The following is a 20,864-nucleotide window of genomic DNA, read 5'->3' on the forward strand; positions in this document are numbered from 1 at the left end:
AAAACACAAAACACAAGAATATACATTCTCATCTGCAATGGCATGTAATCTAAAATCAACCACATGATCAGACATAAAACAATCCTCAGCAATGCAAAAGAACCAAAATTATACCAACCCCTATGTCAGACCACAGCACAATAAAAATAGAATTCAAGGCTAAGAAAGTTGCTCAAAACCATTCAATCACATGGATAGTAAACAACCTGTTCCTGAATGACTTTGGGGGAAATAACGAAATTAGGACAGAAATTAAGAAGTTTTTTTTAAACTGATGAGAGTAAACTCGTTAAAATACAACATGGCAGAATCTGTGGGACACAGATAAGACAGTGTTAAGATGGAAATTTATAGTAGTAAACGCCCATATCAAAAGTTAGAAAGATCTCAAATTAACAGGGTAACACTACACCTAAAAGAACTAGAGAAGAGGCCAGGCATAGTGACTCATGCCTGTAATCCCAGCACTCTGGGAGGCCAAGATGGGCAGATCACCTGAGGTCAGGAGTTCAAGACCAGCCTGACCAACATGAAGAAACCCCATCTCACCTAAAAATACAGTATTAGCCGGGCGTGGTGTCACATGCCTGTAATCCCAGCTACTCAGAAGGCTGAGGCAGGAGAATTGCTTGAATCTGGGAGGCGGAGGTTGTGGTGAGCCGAGATCATGACATTGCACTCCAGCCTGAACAACTAGAGTGAAACTCCATCTCAAAAAAAGAAAGAAGAAGAACTAGGGAAGCAAGAACAAACCAACCATAAAACCCTAGCAGAAGAAAAGAAAGAACTAATATCAGAGTGGAACTGTCAGTGATTGAGACACAAAAAAATTAAAAAGATTAACCAAGATAGAAGCTTCATTAAAAACTTAATAAGACAGACCACCAGCTAGACTAATAAAGAAGAAAAGAGAGAAAATCCAAATAAACACAACAAGAAATTATAAAGGGTATATTACTACTGACCACCCAGAAATACAAATAATCATTAGAGAATATTATGAACACTTATTTGCACATGAACTAGAAAATCTAGAAGAAATTGATAAATTCCTGGATACTTACACCCTCCCAAGACTGAACCTTGAAGAAATGGAATCTTTGAACATACCAATAACAAGCTCCAAAACTGAATCAGTGGTAAATAGCCTACAAACTTATAAAAGGCCTGGACAAGATGGATTCATAGTCAAATTCTACCAGATGTACAAAGAAAAGCTGGTTGCATTTCTACAAAACTATTTCAAAAAGTTCAGGAGGAGGGACTCCTCTCCAACTCATCCTATGAGGCTGGCATCATCCTGATACCAAAACCTGTCAGAGACACAACAAAAACAGAAAACTTCAGGCCAATAAACTTAATAAATATTGATGAAAAAAACCCTTAATAAAATATTGGCAAATTGAATCCAACAGCACCTGAAACAGTTAATCCACCACAATCAAGTAGACATTATCCCTAGGATGCAAGGTTGGTTCATCATACACAAATCAATAAATGTGATTTATTACATAAACGGAACTAAAAAATACAAATGATTATGTCAATATATGCAGAAAATGCTTTCAATAATATTCAATGTCTCTTCATGTTACAAACTTTCAATAAACTAGGTATTGAAGGAACATATCTCAAAATAATATGAGTCATCTATGAGAAACTTACAGCCAACATCAGACTGAATAGGCAAAATCTGGAAGCATGCCCCTTGAAAACCAACACAAGACAAAGATATCTTCTTTCACCATTTCTGTTGAACATAGTATTAGAAGTCCTGGCCAGAGCAATAAAGCAAGAGAAAGAAAAAGGCAGCTGAATAAGAAGAGAGGAAGTCAGCCTATCCCTATTTGCTGACAATATGATTCTATAGCTAGACAAAAAACATAGTCTTGGTCCAAAGGCTTCTTCAGCTGATAACAACTTCAGTAAAGTTTCAGAATACAAAATAAATGTATAAAAATCATAGCATTCTTATAAACCAACAATGGCCAAGCTAAGATCCAAATCAGGAATACAATCTCATTCACAATTGCCATAAAAAAAGAATAAAATATTTAGGAATATATAGCTAACCAAGAAGGTGAATGGCCTCTACAAAGAGAATTAGAAAACACTGCTCAAAAAAATCAGAAATAATGCAAAGAAATGAAGAAATATTTTATGCTCATGGATAGGAAGAATCAATATCATTAAAATGGCCATAATACCCAAAGTAATTCATAGATTCAAAGCTATTCCTATCAAACTACCAATGACATTTTTCACAAAACTAGAGAAAACAATTTTGAAATTCATGTGGAACCAAAAGGAGCTCTAATATTCAAGGAAATCCTGAGCAAAAAGAACAAAGCTGGAAGCATCATGTTACCAAACTTCAAACTATACCACAAGGCTACAGTAACAAAAACAACATGGTGCAAATATAAAAATAGACACATAGACCAATGGAACAGACCAGAGTGCATAAATAAGCCTGCTCACTTACCATCATGTGATCTTCAACAAACCTGACAAAAACAAGCAATGGGGAAGGGATACCCTATTCAATAGAGTGTCCTAATCAATAAAGGGTGTTGGAATAATTGGATAGCCATATACAGAAGATTAAAACAGGGCCCCTTCCTTACACCATATACAAAAATGAACTCAAGATGGATTAAAGACTTAAGTCTTTAATGTGAAACAAGTCTTTAGTGTGAAACAAAACTATAACAACAGTGGAAGACAGCCTAGGAAATACCATTCTGGAGATAGGAATTGGCAAAGATTTCATGATTAAGATGCCAAAAATAGTTTTAACAAAAGCAAAAGTTGACAAATGGGATCTAATTAAAGAGCTTTTGCACAGCAAAAGAAACTATCAACAGAGGAAACAGCCTACAGAATGGGAGAAAATATTTGCAAACAATGCATCTGACAAAGGTCTAATGTCTAGTATTTATAAGAAAATTAAACAATTTTACAATAATAAAACAAATGACCCCATTAAAAACTGGGCAAAGGACATAAGTAGACACTTTTCAAATGACATATATGCAGTGAACAAGCATATAAGAAAAGGTTAATATCACCAATCACTAGAGAAATGCAAATCAAAACTATAATGAGATGCCATCTTAAACCAGTCAGAATGGCTGTTATTAAAAAGTGTGGTACTGGCATAAGGATAGACTGATGATGCAGTGGAATAAAGCTGAGTCCAGAAATAAATCCATACATCTTTGATCCATTGATTTTTGACAAGGGTGCCAAGTCCACACAATGGGAGAGAATAGTCTCTTAAACAAATGATACTAGGATAACTGAATTTCACAAGCAAAAAAATAAAATAAAATAAAATAAATTGGGACTCCTACCTAATGCCATATAAAAAGGTAACTCAATATGAATAAATAATGTAAACTTAAGAGCTGAAACTATAAAATTCTTCAAAAAAAAGGGATAAATCTTCAGGACTTTGGATTTGGCAATGGATTTTTAGACGTGACACCAAAATGACAAGCAATAGAAGAAAAAATATATACTTTTCACTTTATTAAAATTAAAAACTTTTGTCCATCAAAAGACAACATCAAGAAAGTGAAAAGACAGGAGGGGAGTAAGGTGGCTAAATTGAAGGCTCCACCTATCATCCTCCCACCCACAGAGTCACCAAATTTGACAACTGTCTGTCTACACATAAAAGCACCTCCATAACAGTCGAAAATCAGGTGAGCACTCACAGTACCTGGATTTAACTTCATATCACTGAAAGAGGCGCTAAAGAGGGTAGAAAAGACAATCTTGGATTGCTGATGCCAGCCCTCCCCCACCCCCCAGCAGTGGTCACATGGCACAGAGAAAATCTGTGTACTTGGAAGAGGAAGAGCATAGGGATTGTGAGACACTGCATGGAAGACAGTGCTGCGCTGTCTCAGCAGAAAGCAAAACTGGGCTGAACTCAGCTACTACCCACCTATGGAGTGAGCACTTAAGCCAGCCCTAGCCAGAGGGGAATCACCCATACCAGTTGTCAGAACTTGAGTTCTGGCAAGCCTTGCTACCATAAGCTAAAGTGCCCCCAAAGCTATAAGTAATCTTGAAAGGCAGTCAAGGCCATAGGGCTGCAAATCTTATGTGAGTCCTATGGCTGACATGGCATCAGAGCCAGTGGGTTTGGGGGACATGCGACCTAATAAGATTCTAGCCCAGGTGACTAAGGGAATACTTGTGCTGCCACTCCCCCAAACCCAGGCAGCATAGCTCATGGCTTCAAACGAGACCTCTTTCTTCCACTTAAGGAGGGGAGAGGGAAGAGAAAGGAGGACTTTGTCTTGCATCTTATATACCAGCTTAGGGTTGGGCAGTAGTCAGAGTCATGAGGCACCCTTTCCGTGCCCTAGCTCCTTGATGACATTTCTAGAAACACTCAGGGTGAGAAAGGAATCTGCTGCCTTGAAGGGAAGGACCCATTCCTGGCAGGACCCATCACTTGCTAACTAAAGAACCCTTGGGCCCTGAATAACCTGCAGTGATACCCAGGTAAAATGCTATGGGCTGTGGGTGAGACTCTGAAACATGATGGCTTTGGGTGACACTAAGCACATACTTAGCTATGGTAGCTATGGAGAGAGACTCTTTCTGTACGAGAAAGGCAGAGGTAAAAGTAAGTGAATTTGTCTTGCACCTTTGATACCAGCTTAGCCTCAGGGGATAGAGTACCAAGTGGGCTCTTGGGGTCCCCAATTCTAGGCCTTGCTTCTTGGACAGCATTTCTAGATCTGCCCTGGGCCAGAAGGGAGCCCACTTTCCTGAAGGGTGAGTCCCAGGCCAGACATTCACAAGTTAACTGAAGAATCCTTTGGCCTTAAGGGAATATTGGCAGTAGCCTGGCAGTACTCCCTGTGGGTCTATGGTGGTGGTGGCCATGTGGTGAGGTTCTTCTGCCTGCGGAAAGGGGAGGGAAGAGTGGAAAGTAGTGTATCTCATGGTTTGGGTGCCAGCTCAGCTGTAGTACAATGGAATATTCGGTAGACCTCTAAGATTCTGGGCTTCAGTCCCTACCTCCCAGGTGATGACCTCTCTGGAACTGCCCAGGGCCTGGAGTAGCTCATTGCCCTTAAGGAAAGGACAGAAGCCTAGCTGGCTTTATCATCTCCTGATTATAGAACCCCAGGTCCTTGAGTGAACATAGGTGGTAGCCACATAGTGGTTACAGTGAGCCAGGGCTAAGATTTAGTACTGTGCTGGCTCTAGGTATGATTCAGCACAGTCCCAGTGGTGGTGGACACAGGGGTATTTGTGTTACACCACCCCCAGCTCCAGGCAATTCAGAACAGACACAGAGACTCCATTTGCTTGGTAGAAATAAAGAGAAAGGAACAAGAGTCTCTGCCTGGAAATCCACAGAATTCTGAATCTTATCCAAGACCACCAAGGCAGTACCTACCTCTACAAGTGTGCAAGAACCACAGTGTTACCGGGCTTGGGGTTCCCCCTAATGCAGATATAGGTTAGATCACAACATCCAAGTCCTTTCCAGTACCTGGAAAGCCTTCCCAAGAAGGATGGGTACAAACAAGCCCAGACTGTGGAGACTACAATAAGTATAAAACTCTTCAATACCCAGGCACCAACAAACAGTCACAAGCATCAGGACCATCCAGGAAAACATGACCTTACAAAAGGAACTAAAGAAGACACCCAGGGACTAATGCTGGAGAGGCAAAGATATTGTACTTTTCTGACAAAGAATTCAAAATATCTGGGTTTTTTAAAGATAAAAAGATATTTTTATTTTTTGTTTGTTTATTATTATTTTTTTAATTTCCATAGGTTTTTGGGGAACAGGTGGTATTTGGTTACATGATAATTCTTTAGTGGTGATTTGTGAGATTTTGGTGCACACATCACACGAGCAGTATACACTAAACCCAGTTTGTAGTATTTTATTTCTCACCCCCTTCTCACCCTTTTCGAGTCCCCAAAGTTAATTGTATTATTCTTATGCCTTTGCATCCTCATAGCTTAGCTCCCACTTATGAATGAGAACATGCAATGTTTGGTTTTTCATTCCTGAGTTACTTCACTTAGAATAATAGTCTCCAATCTCAACCAGGACATTGCAAATGCTGTTAATTCATTCATTTTTATGGCTGAGCACATATATATACATATGTATACATATACATATATATATATACATATACATATATATATACTAATAGTTTATTGATTAGTTGATTGATGGGCAATTGATCTGACTCCATATTTTTGCAATTGTAAATTGTGCTGCTATAAACATATGTGTGCAAGTATCTTTTTTGATAATTATTTCTTTTCCTCTGGGTAGATACCCACTAGTGGGATTGCTGGATCAAATGGTAGTTCTACTTTCAGTTTTTAAAGGAATCTCCACACTGTTTTCCACAATAGTTGCACTAGTTTACATTCCCACCAGTAGTATAGAAGTGTTTCCTTTTCACTGCATCCATACTAACATCTATTAATTATTTTTTAAAATTTTTTGATTATGAGCATTCTTGTGGGAGTAAGGTGATATCACAATATGGTTTTGGTTTGTATTTACCTGATAATTAGGGATGTTTAACATTTTTTCATACTCGTTGGACAAATATATTTCTTCTTTTTTTTAATTGTACTTCAGGTTCTGGGGTCCATGTGCAGATCATGCAGGATTGTTGCATAGGTACACACATGGCAATGTGGTTTGCTGCCTCCATCCCCCTGTCACCTATATCTGGCATTTCTCCCCATGTTATTCCTCCCTGACATCCCCACACCCCCCGCTGTCCCTCCCTTGGCATCCCCCAACAGACCCCAGTGTGTGATGCTCCCCTCCCTGTGTCCATGTGTTCTCATTGTTCAACACCCGCCTATGAGTGAGAACATGCTGTGTTTGATTTTCTGTTCTTGTGTCAGTTTGCTGAGAATGATGGTTTCCAGATTCATCCATGTCCCTACAAAGGACACAAACTCATCATTTTTTATGGCTGCATTGTATTCCATGGTGTATATGTGCCACATTTTCCTTGTCCAGTCTACCATCGATGGGCATTTGGGTTGGTTCCAGGTCTTTGCTATTGTAAACAGTTCTACTATGAACATACATGTGCATGTGTCTTTATAATAGAGTGATTTATAATCCTTTGGGTATATACCCAGTAATGAGATTGCTGGGTCAAATGGAATTTCTATTTCTAGGTCCTTGAGGAAGCGCCACACTGTCTTCCACAATGGGTGAACTAGTTTACACTCCCACCAACAGTGCAAAAGTGTTCCTATTTCTCCACATCCTCTCCAGCATCTGTTGTCTCCAGATTTTTTAATGATCGCCATTCTAACTGGCATGAGGTAGTATCTCAATGTGGTTTTGATTTGCATTTCTCTAATACTCAGTGATGATGAGCATTTTTTCATATGTTTATTGGCCTCATAAATGTCTTCTCTTGAAATGTGTCTGTTCACATCCCTCTCCCACTTTTGAATGGGCTTGTTTGTTTTTTTCTTGTAAATCTGTTTTAGCTCGTTGTAAATTCTGGATATCAGCCCTTTGTCAGATGGGTAGGCTGCAAAAATTTTTTCCCTTTCTGTTGGTTGCCAGTTCACTCTAATGATTGTTTCTTTTGCTGTATGGAAGCTCTGGAGTTTAATTAGGTCCCATTTGTCTATTTTGGCTTTTGTTGCCAATGCTTTTGGTGTTTTGGTCAGGAAGTCCTTGCCTACGCCTATGTCCTGAATGGTTTTGCCTAGGTTTTCTTCTAGGGTTTTTATGGTGTTAGATCTTATGTTTAAATCTTTAATCCATCTGGAGTTAATTTTAGTATAAGGTATCAGGAAGGGGTCCAGTTTCTGCTTTCTGCACATTGCTAGTCAGTTTTCCCAATGCCATTGATTAAACAGGGAATCTTTTCCCCATTGCTTGTTTTTGTCAGGTTTGTCAAAGATCAGATGGTTGTAGATGTGTGGCATTGCCTCCAGGGCCTCTGTTCTGTTCCATTGGTCTATATCTCTGTTTTGGTACCAGTTCCATGCTGTTTTGATTACTGTAGCCTTGTAGTATAGTTTAAAATCAAGTAGCATGATGCCTCCGGCTTTGTTCTTTTTGCTTCGGATTGTCTTGGCTATGCAGGCTCTCTTTTGGTTCCATATGAAGTTTAAGGTGGTTTTTTCCAGTTCTGTGAGGAAGGTCATTGGTAGCTTGATGGGGATAGCATTGAATCTGTAAATTACTTTGGGCACTATTGAGAATTGTCTATTCATGTTCTTAGCCCACTTTTTGATGAGATTTTTTTTTTCTTGCTAATTTGTTTGAGTTCATTGTAGATTCTGGGTATTAGTCCTTTGTCAGATGTATAGATTGTGAAGATTTTCTCCTACTCTGTGGGTTGTCTATTTACTCTGCTGAATCTTCCTTTGCCATGCAAAAGCTCTTTAGCTTAATTAAGACCCATCTATTTATTGCTTTCTCTTGTTTTTTGCTAGGATTGCTCTGGCTAGATCTTTCAGTACTATGTTTAATAGAAGTGGTGAGAGTGGGCATAATTGTCTTGTTCCAGTTCTCAGAGGGAATGCTTTCAATTTTTCCCATTCAGTATAATGTTGGCTGTGGGTTTGTCATGGATTGCTTTCATTACATTGAGGTATATCCCTTGTACACTGATTTTGCTGAGTGTTTTAATCATAAAGCTATGCTGAATATTGCCGAATGCTTTTTCAGCATCTACTGAGATGATCATGTGATTTTTGTTTTTAATTGTGTTTATGTGGTGTATCATACTTACTGACTTGTGTATGTTAAACCAGCCCTGCATCCCTGGTATGAAACCCACTTGATCATGGTGGATTATCATTTTGATATGCTGTTGGTTTCAGTTAACTAGGATTTTGTTAAGAAATTTTGCATCTGTGTTCATCAAAGATATTTGTCTGTAGTTTCCTTTTTTTGTTATGTCCTTTCCTGGTTTTGCTATTAGTTTGATACTGGCTTCATAAAATGATTTAAAAGGATTCCAGGATAAGGGAGGATCCAAGATGGCCGAATAGGAACAGCTCTGGAGTGCAGTTCCCAGCAAGAACAATGCAAAGGGTGAGTGCCCACCACATTTCCCAACAAATTTTCACCGCCCACAGACCAGGAGATTCCAGGGCCAAAAAGCGCCATGAGTTTTCAGCAAGGCAGAGCAACTGGGAAAAAAGGCAGTAATGAGTCCTGCTGCAGCAGACTTAAAACTACCTGCCCAGTAGCTCTGAATGGATCAACAGAGCTCCCAGCACAGCACTTGAGCTCCTCTAAGGGAAAGACTGTCTCCTCAAGCAGCTCCCAACTCCTGTATACCCAAAGAGATACCTCATAAAGGAGAGCTCAGGCCAACATCTGGTGGGTACCCTTCTGGGATGAAGATAACAGAAGAAGAAACCAGCAGCAACCCTTACTGTTCTGCAGCCCCCACAGATGATCCCCAGGCAAGCAGGGTCTGGAGTGGACCTCTAGCAGTCCTGCAGCAGAGGGGCCTGACTGTTAGAAGGAAAACTAAGAAACAGGAAGAAATAACTTCATCATCAACAAAAAGGACGTCCACTCAGAGACCCCATCCGAAAATCACCAACTACAAAGACCACAGGTAGATAAAGTCACAAAGATGGGAAGAAACCCGTGCAAAAAGGATGAAAAGACCCAAAATTAGAATGCCTCTCTTCTTCCAAAGGAACACAACTCCTCACTAGCTAGGGATCAAAGATGGATGGAGACTGAATCTGATGAATTGACAGAAACAGGCTTCAGAAGGTGGGTAATAACAAACTTCTCAGAACTAAAAGAACTTGTGCTAACCTAATGCAAAGAAACTAAGAACCTTGAAAAAAGGTAAGATGAGATGCTAGCTAGAATAAACAGCTTAGAGAAGAATATAAACGACTTGATGGAGCTGAAAAACACAGAACGAGAACTTCATGAAGCATACACAAGTTTCAATAGCCAAATCGACAATGCAGAAGAAAGGATATCAGAGATTGAAGATCAACTCAATGAAATAAAATGAGAAGGCAAGAATAGAGAAAAAAATAATGAAAAGAAATGAACAAAGCCTCCAAGAAATATGGGATTATGTGAAAAGACCTAATCTACCTTTGATAGGTGTACCTGAATGTGACAGAGAGAATGAATCCAATCTGGAAAACACTCTTGAGGATATTATCTAGGAGAACTTCCCCAACCTAGCAAGTCAGGCCAATATTCAAGTCCAGGAAATACAGAGAACACCACGAAGATATTCCCCAAGAAGAGCAACCCCAAGGCACATAATCGTCAGATTCACCAGGGTTGAAATGAAGGAAAAAATGCTAAGGGCAGCCAGAGAGAAAGGTCGGGTTACCCACAAAGGGAAGTCCATCAGACTCACAGCAGATCTCTCCACAGAAACCCTACAAGCCAGAAGAGAGTGGGGGCCAATATTCGACATCCTTAAAGAAAAGAACTTTCAACCTAGAATTTCATATCCAGCCAAACTAAGCTTCATGAGTGAAGGAGAAACAAAATCCTTTATGGACAAGTGATTGCTGAGAGATTTCGTCACCACCAGGCCTGCCTTACAAGAGCTCCTGAAAGAAGCACTAAACAAGGAAAGGAACAACCAGTATCAGCCACTCCAAAAACATACCAAATGGTAAAGACCATCAACAGAATGAAAAAAATGCATCAACTAACGGGCAAAACATCCAGCTAGCATCAAAATGGCAGGATCAAATTCACACATAACAATATTAACCTTAAATGTAAATGGGCTAAATGCCCCAATCAAAAGACGCAGAGTGGCAAATTGGATAAAACGTCAAAACCCATTGGTGTGCTGTATTCAGGAAACCCATCTCATGTGCAAGGACACACATAGGCTGAAAATAAAGGGATGGAGGAAGATTTATCAAGCAAATGGAGAGCAAAAAAAAGCAGGAGATACAATCCTAGTCTCTGATAAAATGGACTTTAAACCATCAAAGATCAAAAGAGACAAAGAAGGGCATTACATAATGGTAAAAGGATCAATGCAACAAGAAGAGCTAATGATCCTAAATATATACACACCCAATACAGGAGCACCCAAGTACATAAAGCAAGTTCATAACAACCTAGAAAGAGACTTAGACTCCCACACAATAATAGTGGGAGACTTTAACACTCCACTGTCGATATTAGACAGATCAACGAGACAGAAAATTAACAAGGATATCCAGGACTTGAACTCAGATCTGGACCAAGCACACCTAATAGACATTTACAGAACTCTCAACCCCAAATCCACAGAATATAAATTCTTCTCAGCACCGCATTGCATCTACTCTAAAATTGACCACATAATTGGAAGTAAATCACTCCTCAGCAAATGCAAAAGAACGGAAATCATAACAAACAGTCTCTCAGACCACAGGGCAATCAAATTAGAACTCAGAATTAAGAAACTAACTCAGTACCACACAGCTTCATGGAAACTGAACAACTGGTTCCTGAATGTCAACTGGATAAACAATGAAATGAAGTCAGAAATAAAGATGTTCTTTGAAACCAATGAGAACAAAGACACAATGTGCCAGAATCTCTGGGACACATTTAAAGCAGTGTCTAGAGGGAAATTTATAGCAATAAATGCCCACGAGAAGCAAGGAAAGATCTAAAATTGATGCCCTGTCATCAAAATTGAAAGAGCTAGAGGAGCAAGATAAAAAAACTCAAAACCTAGCAGAAGACAAGAAATAACTAAGATCAGAGCAGAACTGAAGGAGATAGAGACACAAAAACCCTTCAAAAAATCAATAAATCCAGGAGCTAGTTTTTTGAAAAGATCAACAAAATAGACCACTAGCCAGATTAATAAAAAAGAAAAGGGAGAAGAATCAAATAGATGCAATAAAAAACGATAGAGGGGATATCACCACTGATTCCACAGAAATACAAACTACATTGACTGAATTTTTAACGTAATTTTTATAATTGTTATAAGTAGTAACTACTGAATACTTAGAGCCTCATCTCATTTAAACCTAGCAACAGTCATGTGAGATGGGTACTATTATTATCAGCCTGATTGTACGAAGAAAAAATAAATAAACTCAGAGAGGTTAGGCAACTTACATAACATCACAGGGTCAAGAAAGGGCAAATTTGAGAAGTGAACCCTGGGCTGGTTTACATCATTTACTTTGTCTTCCCACTCTGGTAGCCTCCCTGCAAGTGCTTATCAGAAATTCTTTAGCATGGGAGCTTCTACCATTGTGTAAATAAACAGAGGAGCTTGACTATACTAATTTAGCCTCTTCACAAAAATAAGGATCCTCTCCTTTCTTGTTCTTGATCTTGAACAACAATCTGTTTCCTGGAAATTATTAAAACTGTTGTTGGGTCAGAGCCACAGCTCTTGAAAATGGTTTCTTCAGAACCATCGGTGGGTGGGGGTAACAGAGGCAATGATGACTAAACTCAATTATTCCAATTTCAGTATTAGCTTGAGTGGCTGGCAGAGCCTCCCATCCTAGAGATAATACTCTCTATCAAGCTGCCCTTAAAAGGATTCATGTGTGTGCAAAATCCATCTGTCATTCTCCTTTAGCAACATACTGGAATTATGGACCCTCTGATGGTTCAGAAGGGGCTTTCACAGCAGAGTAGGAAAAGCTACTTCATGCAATTATTTTCCCCCAGGTGATTAAATTAAGCTTATTTCTCTGTTGTTTGATTTTTAAAATTTTTTTCAAATAACCCCAGGATTTTTTTTCCTCTAGTTTGCTGAATACTATACTTACAGACAAAAGACATGTTTGACATAAACACTTTGGTAGCAGAATTTGCAGTGTTTATTAGATTTCCCTTTGTTTTCTTGATTAATCCAAATAAACATTTCCCTCCTCTTTTAAAAGGAAAAAAGTATTTGGGGCCAACTCTTTGAGATCACATATCTCTAGCTCTTGCTCTTGCCTTTGCTCTCACTCTTGCTCTTGTTCTCTCACTTTCTCTCAGTGTTTCTTTGTAAGCCGTGACCCCACCCTTTGTATCTCACATGTATCTCTTTCTTCACAAACTCTCCTTCCTAACTCAGTTTTTTTCTTTTTCTTTCAGTTAAAAGTTTCAAAGAAAGACATGTGTCCCAGCTTCTTTAGTTGTTATTCCTCCAAAACTGGCTTCAATTACTATGTCTCGTACTATTTTGCTCAGTGGACTCAAGTTTTGCACTTATCTCTCTTCCCCTTAAAAGCTATGACTCCCACCATTCCATGGGCAGTCTGGGATCATTTCACCCTCAAGGTATCAGAGAAGGGGCTTACTTCTTGACTTCCCTCCAGTGAGTCTAAAGCCTGAGGGATTTCTTTTATTTGGTTTCCTGGGCTCATTTATACTTTCTCCTCATTTTCTATCTCTGAGAACCTTAGTCAATTGAACAAGCTCTCATATGTTCATCTAAAGCAGAAGTAAAAAGAAAAAAAGAGGTAAATTAAACCACTGCATCCAGTTATCTGTGATCCAAATTCTGTGCAGGTGAAAGAACCCCTTTCTGGAAAAATAATTGGGCCAGCCAAGAGCTGCCATTTAGTACTGACAAAGTGGACAGCTGCCTCTGAGGTCTAAAAACCAACTTCTGTACTTACTCACTGAATCAGACCTTTAGGTCTCTTTCTGTCCCATTCACAGAGGGCCTTACAAGGCAGGTATAAGGAAGAGTAAAGGCACATTGGCTGTCATGTTCCAAGAGAGGGAAATAACCTGAGCAGGTACAAGCATAGGAAGTAGGAGAGAGAGCTGAGGGGTACAGTGTCCCCGGGCCTTATAGGCAGTGGATGAAAAATCACACTACAGCAAGAGGAAGGCCTCAGGAGAGTGGGCCGAGGTTTCTCTAAGCTAACAGTAGCAATATTGCAAACTTGCCCTTGGCTTACTCTAGCCAAGGTCTGACCCCAAATCTTGTGTTTTTCTTGGCTAAATGCTATTCCCTGCTATGACCAGGTGATTCTTTGGGCCTCTTTAAAAGTATTTGTGTGTCTGGCCATCCTACTGACTGCAATTTTCTTTTTCGAGGCAGGGTCTCACTCTGTCACCCAGGCTGGAGTGCAGTGGTACAGTCGTAGCTCACTGTAACCTTTAACTTCTGCACTCAAGACATCCTCCTGCCTCAGATTCCCAAGAAGCTGAGACTACAGATGCATCCCATCATGCCTGGCTAATTTTTTAAATGCTTTGTAGAGACAAGGTCTCACTACGTTGCCCAGGCTGGTCTTGAACTCCTGGGCTTATGCGATCCTCCCACCTTGGCTTCCCAAAGTGCTTGGATTATAGGTAAGAGCCACCATGCCTAGCCTGCAAATTCCATTTCTCTCACAGAGAAGAATTCCATAAGGAATAGTAATGTGTGGCTAAGTGAACCTTTAGATGATAAGATATTCTAGATTCTTACAGCTGCAGGACAAGAACACATTTCTTGGCCACCATTAATGAATGTCCTGTTTGTGGCTCCATCAATGTATCTCCAAATTAAGAAATATGTGTTGATTGGCTAAACCACAGCAGTTAGTTTGGCCTGGGCTGGACTGGACCAGGATAGAGCGGAGACAAGCATTGTAAGATATTTGTAATACTGACGTTGGCTGGGACATAAGCATCTCCCTTACCTCATCACCTCTGTCCCTCCAATTATAGAAATAATGGGGCAGAAGGTAGCTAAACACAATGTAAAAGCTAAAATTGTGTGCATTCTTGTGGAAAAGGGGAGAGAAAGGAGATGGAATAAGGTAAGCCTTTATACAGAAAGAAGCTTGGAACTCTCTGGCTAGATAGGAATTAACAGTTGGGCTTCAAGAAGTCTGAGGAGCAGATAATTCTGGTGATTGGATAAAGTTAGGTCAAATATCAAGGGATCAGGAGTGTTCTGGTGGTTAGGAAAGCCAGCCAAACCAGGGGCTACTTACTAGGGAATAGTTACCCTTAGGAGGTGTTATACCAAATTTTTTTCTCTAATAGGAACACCTCCTGGATACACCAATTCCAGTAATGACCAGCCAACATTTATTGAGCCCATGGTATGTGCCCATGCTTGATCAGGGTACTAAGATTATAGACCATGAGCTCACAGCCGTGGTGGAATTTCCATCACAATCCAAAGTACTCATCATCCCCCGATTGCTGGGCTCAGACTTGGGGATTCAGCAGTGAATAAAGCAGTGTTGGCTCTAGAGACAGCCTTGTTTACCAAAATCCTTTTACTCTTTTTCCGAAGCACATGACTAGAATACACTCCCCAGCGCCCCAGCGCCCCACCCCCCTTTTTTTTTTGAAGTTAGTTGTGGTTATGTGATTATGTTCCAGCAAACAGAAAGGAACAAAGGTGATGTGTGCCACCTATAGACCTTGCCCATAAAAACACCTAAGGTGCCTGATCTTCCCTACTTTCTCCCATTAGTGACCTAATGGAAGGGGACTTTGGAAGCCACATGAGAAAGATGCTAGCTCCCCATCCCCCTGGTCCTGAATGACTTCACAGAGCAGAGCGCATAACACTACCATCTACCCTAGCTATCACCAACTATATGTGAGTGAAAAATAGACTTTATTTTGTTAAACCATTGAGACTGAGATTTGGGGATTTTTCTCTTACTGGAGCTAGCATTATCTTTTTAAGTATAAGTTTTTAAAGTTTTTTAATTGACAAATACTAATTGTAAATATTTATGGAGTACATAGTGGTGTTTTAATACATATAATGTATCATAATCAGATCAGGGTCATTAGTATATCCATTATCTCAAATATTTATCATTTCTTTGTTAGGAACATTCAATATCCTTCTAGCTACTTGAAATCATATAATATATTATTGCTAACATTATCTTAACTCCAAAATCAGTGGTCCTTGCCCTCATAGAGGTTGCCATATAGTGGGTATAAAGTAAAGGAGTTTCTAGAGTCCTATGGAAACATAAAGGAGGAAGCAGTCAACTTGGCATAGGGCAATAGCAGAAGACCTCTCATAGACTATAACAGTTGAGATAAGTCTTAAAAGAGAAAAAGATTCTCCATAAGAGATAGTGAGTCAGACTGAGGGAAGCAATATGCAAAGGCTCCAAGATGAGAGAGCTCAATGAGACTATGACTGAAGAGCAGAAGGCAATGGGGTTGAGGGAGGCCCATCAGGGTTCAAGCACTTAAGAGAAATGAAAAACTGCCAGGCCACTGTGGGGATATATGCCTAAGTGACCCCATGCATCAGTGTATTTAGAAACATCTGGAGGCTGGGTGGAGGCCAGCATGAGACAGTCTCTTTCATAATGTCAATCCAAGCCAATCCCCAGACAAGAAGACCAGGGGCCAAGAAATAAAGGCTGTGACCTTGGTTCTTGCTGTTGGTATGTCTGGATTCCCTGACCCCTACCCTGTACCCTTTCCCTTAACACTCTCACCCCTATTTTTACTGGGAAAGGAGTTCATTGAGTGGTCTTGCCCTGAACTCTCCCATTTATAGAGAATGTTCTTCTAGGCAACAATCCACAGACTGTGCTCTGCAGCTGTGGCCTGTGAACACCTTCCAGGAGGCAGAATCCTAGGAGGCAAAAAGTTGAAGGAAAAGACCAGCCACCTGCATGTCTTGTTGTGTCTGATTAATTTCAAACAAATATTCCAACGCTTCAGATGTTCCTGGACAGCTCTCCAACATCCTGCAATTAGCCTAAATGGATATGCTCCATGCAGAAAGATGGAATGAAGATGACTCCAATCTCAGGGATGAAAATAAATAAATAAAACCATAGACTGAACTGGAAGGGACCTTTGAGATCACCCCAATTGAAATGCCTTGTGTAACAGATGAGAAAACTGAGGTTCAGGAAGGGGTCATGGCTTGTCTTATGTCAGAGTGAGTCAGTAGCACAGACTGGGCCTCCAGGTCTCAATTCCCAGCCCAATGCTCTTTCCACTATACTAATCAAGAATCTAGACTGGCTGGATGAAGCATGCTGAAAGCTACCGATGAAGGAAATAGTGGGTGGTTCCAAGGCAGGAAAGTTTAACATCCAGCCAAAATGTTACAAAGGAGAGTCAGTCACATGCTTTCTGTTTATAGTCTTTCCACTGGGCTGCGTGTGTCTGAGAACAACAGGCAGAGGAAAAATTAATTCAAGCCTGTGCCTGGTCTACTTTGTAGAGGGAGGGGACAGTCATCTCTGTGATATAACTTGAGGGGTGCTGATGAACCTCTCCTGGCCCATCAACCTACTATTTCAGGTATGTATTACCTCTCCCATAGGCTGCCTTTAAAAGAGCCTTGGAAAGAAAACACCGAATGCTGTTTCCAGCGACTAAAATCTTGTGATTTAGTTCTCTATTTGATTTTCAGGAATTCTATAAATCCATACTAAGGAAAGTAGCAAATGATGCAAGCCAGGAATAGATAATGGAGAGCTTGGATTTCCTTAGAACTCTCCTGTCCATCTAGAGAATGTGCCTGCTTTGGAGACTAATTGCAGTGAGAAAAAATGCCTAGAGAACTGGATGGAGCCTAGAAATCCAGACAGCCTTATGCTGCAAGTCCCAGGGGGTTCTCTGTTTTGTGCACATTTCAGTTGTATTCACTGTCATCCTGAGGACTCACTGACCACAACCTTAAATTCACCACACAAGGATTCCTTTCTTCACCTCTTCTTGCACCTGGATTCACCATGATTACTCCAACTTTTGATCCCTGATGTTAGTATAGTGGGTGATAGCTTATAAAACTCTCTCCCTGTATCTTATAAGGGAGGTAACACAGGTGATCTTACGCTCATAATTTTACCAAGGTTATGTGACTTGAACAAAGTCAAAAACAAATAGAAGTCATTGTCAAGTCAATCTGGAACCCAAGTGTTCTTTCTGTTTCCACATCACATCTTCTTCCTTTACACCAGAACTTCCCAAAGTGTTCTTCACAGAGCACGAGTTTATTGAGAATTATATTGGCAGAAAGAGGGGTTCCATGATCTAATAAGCATTTGCTTCTTTTTTCTAACCTCTTTGTATTGAGACACTGGGCACATCAGCATATTAGAGGCTCCAAGAAGTAACCTGTATAATCTAGAGTGTTCAAAATGTACTTACGAATAAAAAGAGCTCACATTAATCGGACACTTACTGTACCAGGCCCTGTGCTAAGTATTTTACATGCATTAGCTTATTCTGTCCTCCACACAGTCTTAGGATCTTCATACTGTGTTTATCCCCATTTTACCAACGATGAAACTGAGGCTCTAAGAGATAAGGTGATTTTTCCAAGTTTGCACAATAAGAATAAGACCAGAAGGATTCTCAAAACCAGCAGACTGTTATAATATTTAACCACAGAAAATTTCTACCTATACACTCTCTTTACATTCCTCAGAATTAGCCTCTTGCAAAGGCAGTTCTGAGAAATACAGTCTCCCTTTCACCAACCTCTTACCAACAACCTTGATTTGTTCCCACTGCCTCATCTTTCAATACCCAGAATCACCCAGAATCAATGTTACTTTCAACCACTGAGCAGTGGACCTACAGGCTGGAACATAAGACAGATATTTGGCTACTGAGTGAAATAGAAGGTATGGAGAGCATGAGCACTGTGCCAGGAGAGTGGCCAAAGACTGAAGCCCTGAAAGATGAGACAGCAGGGCATCATCAATCAAACATGCCTGTTTCACAGTTTTGTTTGTTCTATATGCTCAGAGGCCAGAACAGAATTTCCAGTTGAATCTATCAAGCCCGTCTTCTCTCTAATCATCAGGGTAACTGGGGTAATATATATCCACTGTGATAGCTGCTGCTGATTGCAACACCAGGGAAATGGACCAAGGTTGATTGGTTCAATCGAAAGTAGTGACCAAAAGCACTGTATAATGCCACCACTGGGTGAGGACACATACACACACACACACACACACACACACACACACTCACAGTGCCGAGAACACTGGCTGGTGAGGTGGATTCAGTCAAACAACTAGTCAATTTAGCCGAGAGAAACTAAATCAAAGGAAATGTCTGACTAAACTGCTCTGTCAATTCAATCGATTCACTCAGTCTTCAGAAAAGCTCCAAAAGACTCAGCTCAATTGTCCTTGGGCATATGGAGAGTGATAATAAGGCATAGAACTCAGAGGGGAAAAGGTGAATTGCAACACAAAATATTTGAGTTAAATGTAAGAAAAAGCTTTCTGATACACTTATGAGTAAGAGCATGCTATACTTCTGTCTCTTCCTACCTTGTTTCACTTAAGATAATAACATTAAGTTCCATCCATGTTGCTGCAAAAGGCATAATTTTATTCCTTTTATGGCTGAATAGTATTCCATTGCATAGATATACCACATTTTCTTTTTTTTTTCTATGTTTAAGTATTTACTGAGCATTTATTAGGTGCTAAAGATGTGAATATAAATGTGAGAAAATCATAAAAATTCCTCCCTTTTTTTATTGTACTTTAAGTTCTGGGGTACATGTGCAGAACATATAGATTTGTTACATAGGTGTACACGTGCCATGGTGGTTGGCTGCACCCATCAACCCATCATCTACATTAGGTATTTCTCCTAATGCTATCCCTCTCCTAGCCCCCCACCCCCCAACAGGCCCTGGTGTGTGATGCTCCCCTCCCTGTGTCCATGTGTTCTCATTGTTCAACTCCCACTTATGATGAGAACATGCAGTGTTTGGTTATCTGTTCTTGTGTTAGTTTGCTGAGAATGATGGTTTCCACCTTCATCTATGTCCCTGCAAAGGACATGAACCCATCCTTTTTTATGGTTGCATAGTATTCCATGGTGTGTATGGGCTACCTTTTCTTTTTTTTTTTTTAATTTTTGTATTTTTTTTAATTGCATTTTAGGTTTTGGGGTACATGTGAAAAACATGCAAGGTTGTTGCATAGGTGCATACGTGGCAGTGTGATCTGCTTCCTTCCTCCCCTTCACCTATATCTTGCATTTCTCCCCATGCTATCCCTCCCCAAATCCCCACCCCCCCGCTGTCCCCCCCACTCCCCCCAACAGACCCCAGTGTACAGTGCTCCCCTCCCTGTGTCCATGTGTTCTCATTGTTCAACACCCACCTATGAGTGAGAACATGTGGTTTTTGATTTTGTGTTCTTGTGTCAGTTTGCTGAGAATGATGGTTTCCAGGTTCATCCATGTCCCTACAAAGGACGCAAACTCATCGTTTTTGATGGCTGCATAATATTCCATGGTGTATATGTGCCACATTTTTCCTGTCCAGTCTATCATCGATGGGCATTTGAGTTGGTTCCAGGTCTTTGCTATTGTAAACTGTGCTGCAATGAACATTCGTGTGCATGTGTCCTTATAGTAGAACGATTTATAATCCTTTGGATATATGCCCAGTAATGGGATTGCTGGGTCAAATGGAATTTCTATTTCTAGGTCCTTGAGGAATCGCCACACTGCCTTCCACAATGGTTGAACTAATTTACACTCCCACCAACAGTGTAAAAATGTTCCTATTTCTCCACATCTTCTCCAGCATCTGTTGTCTCCAGATTTTTTAATGATCGCCATTCTAACTGGCGTGAGATGGTATCTCAATGTAGTTTTGATTTGCATTTCTCTAATGACCAGTGATGGTGAGCATTTTTTCATATGCTTGTTGGCCTCATGTATGTCTTCTTTTGTAAAGTATCTGTTCATATCCTTCGCCCATTTTTGAATGGGCTTGTTTATTTTTTTCTTGTAAATCTGTTTTAGCTCGTTGTAAATTCTGGATATCAGCCCTTTGTCAGACGGGTAGGCTGCAAAAATTTTTTCCCATTCTGTTGGTTGCCGATTCACTCTATTGACTGTTTCTTTTGCCGTGCAGAAGCTGTGGACT

Source organism: Aotus nancymaae, unplaced genomic scaffold (assembly GCF_030222135.1).
Source record: "Aotus nancymaae isolate 86718 unplaced genomic scaffold, 86718_ANA_hifiasm-v0.15.2.pri h1tg000004l, whole genome shotgun sequence".
Classification (NCBI taxonomy): Eukaryota; Metazoa; Chordata; class Mammalia; order Primates; family Aotidae; genus Aotus; species Aotus nancymaae.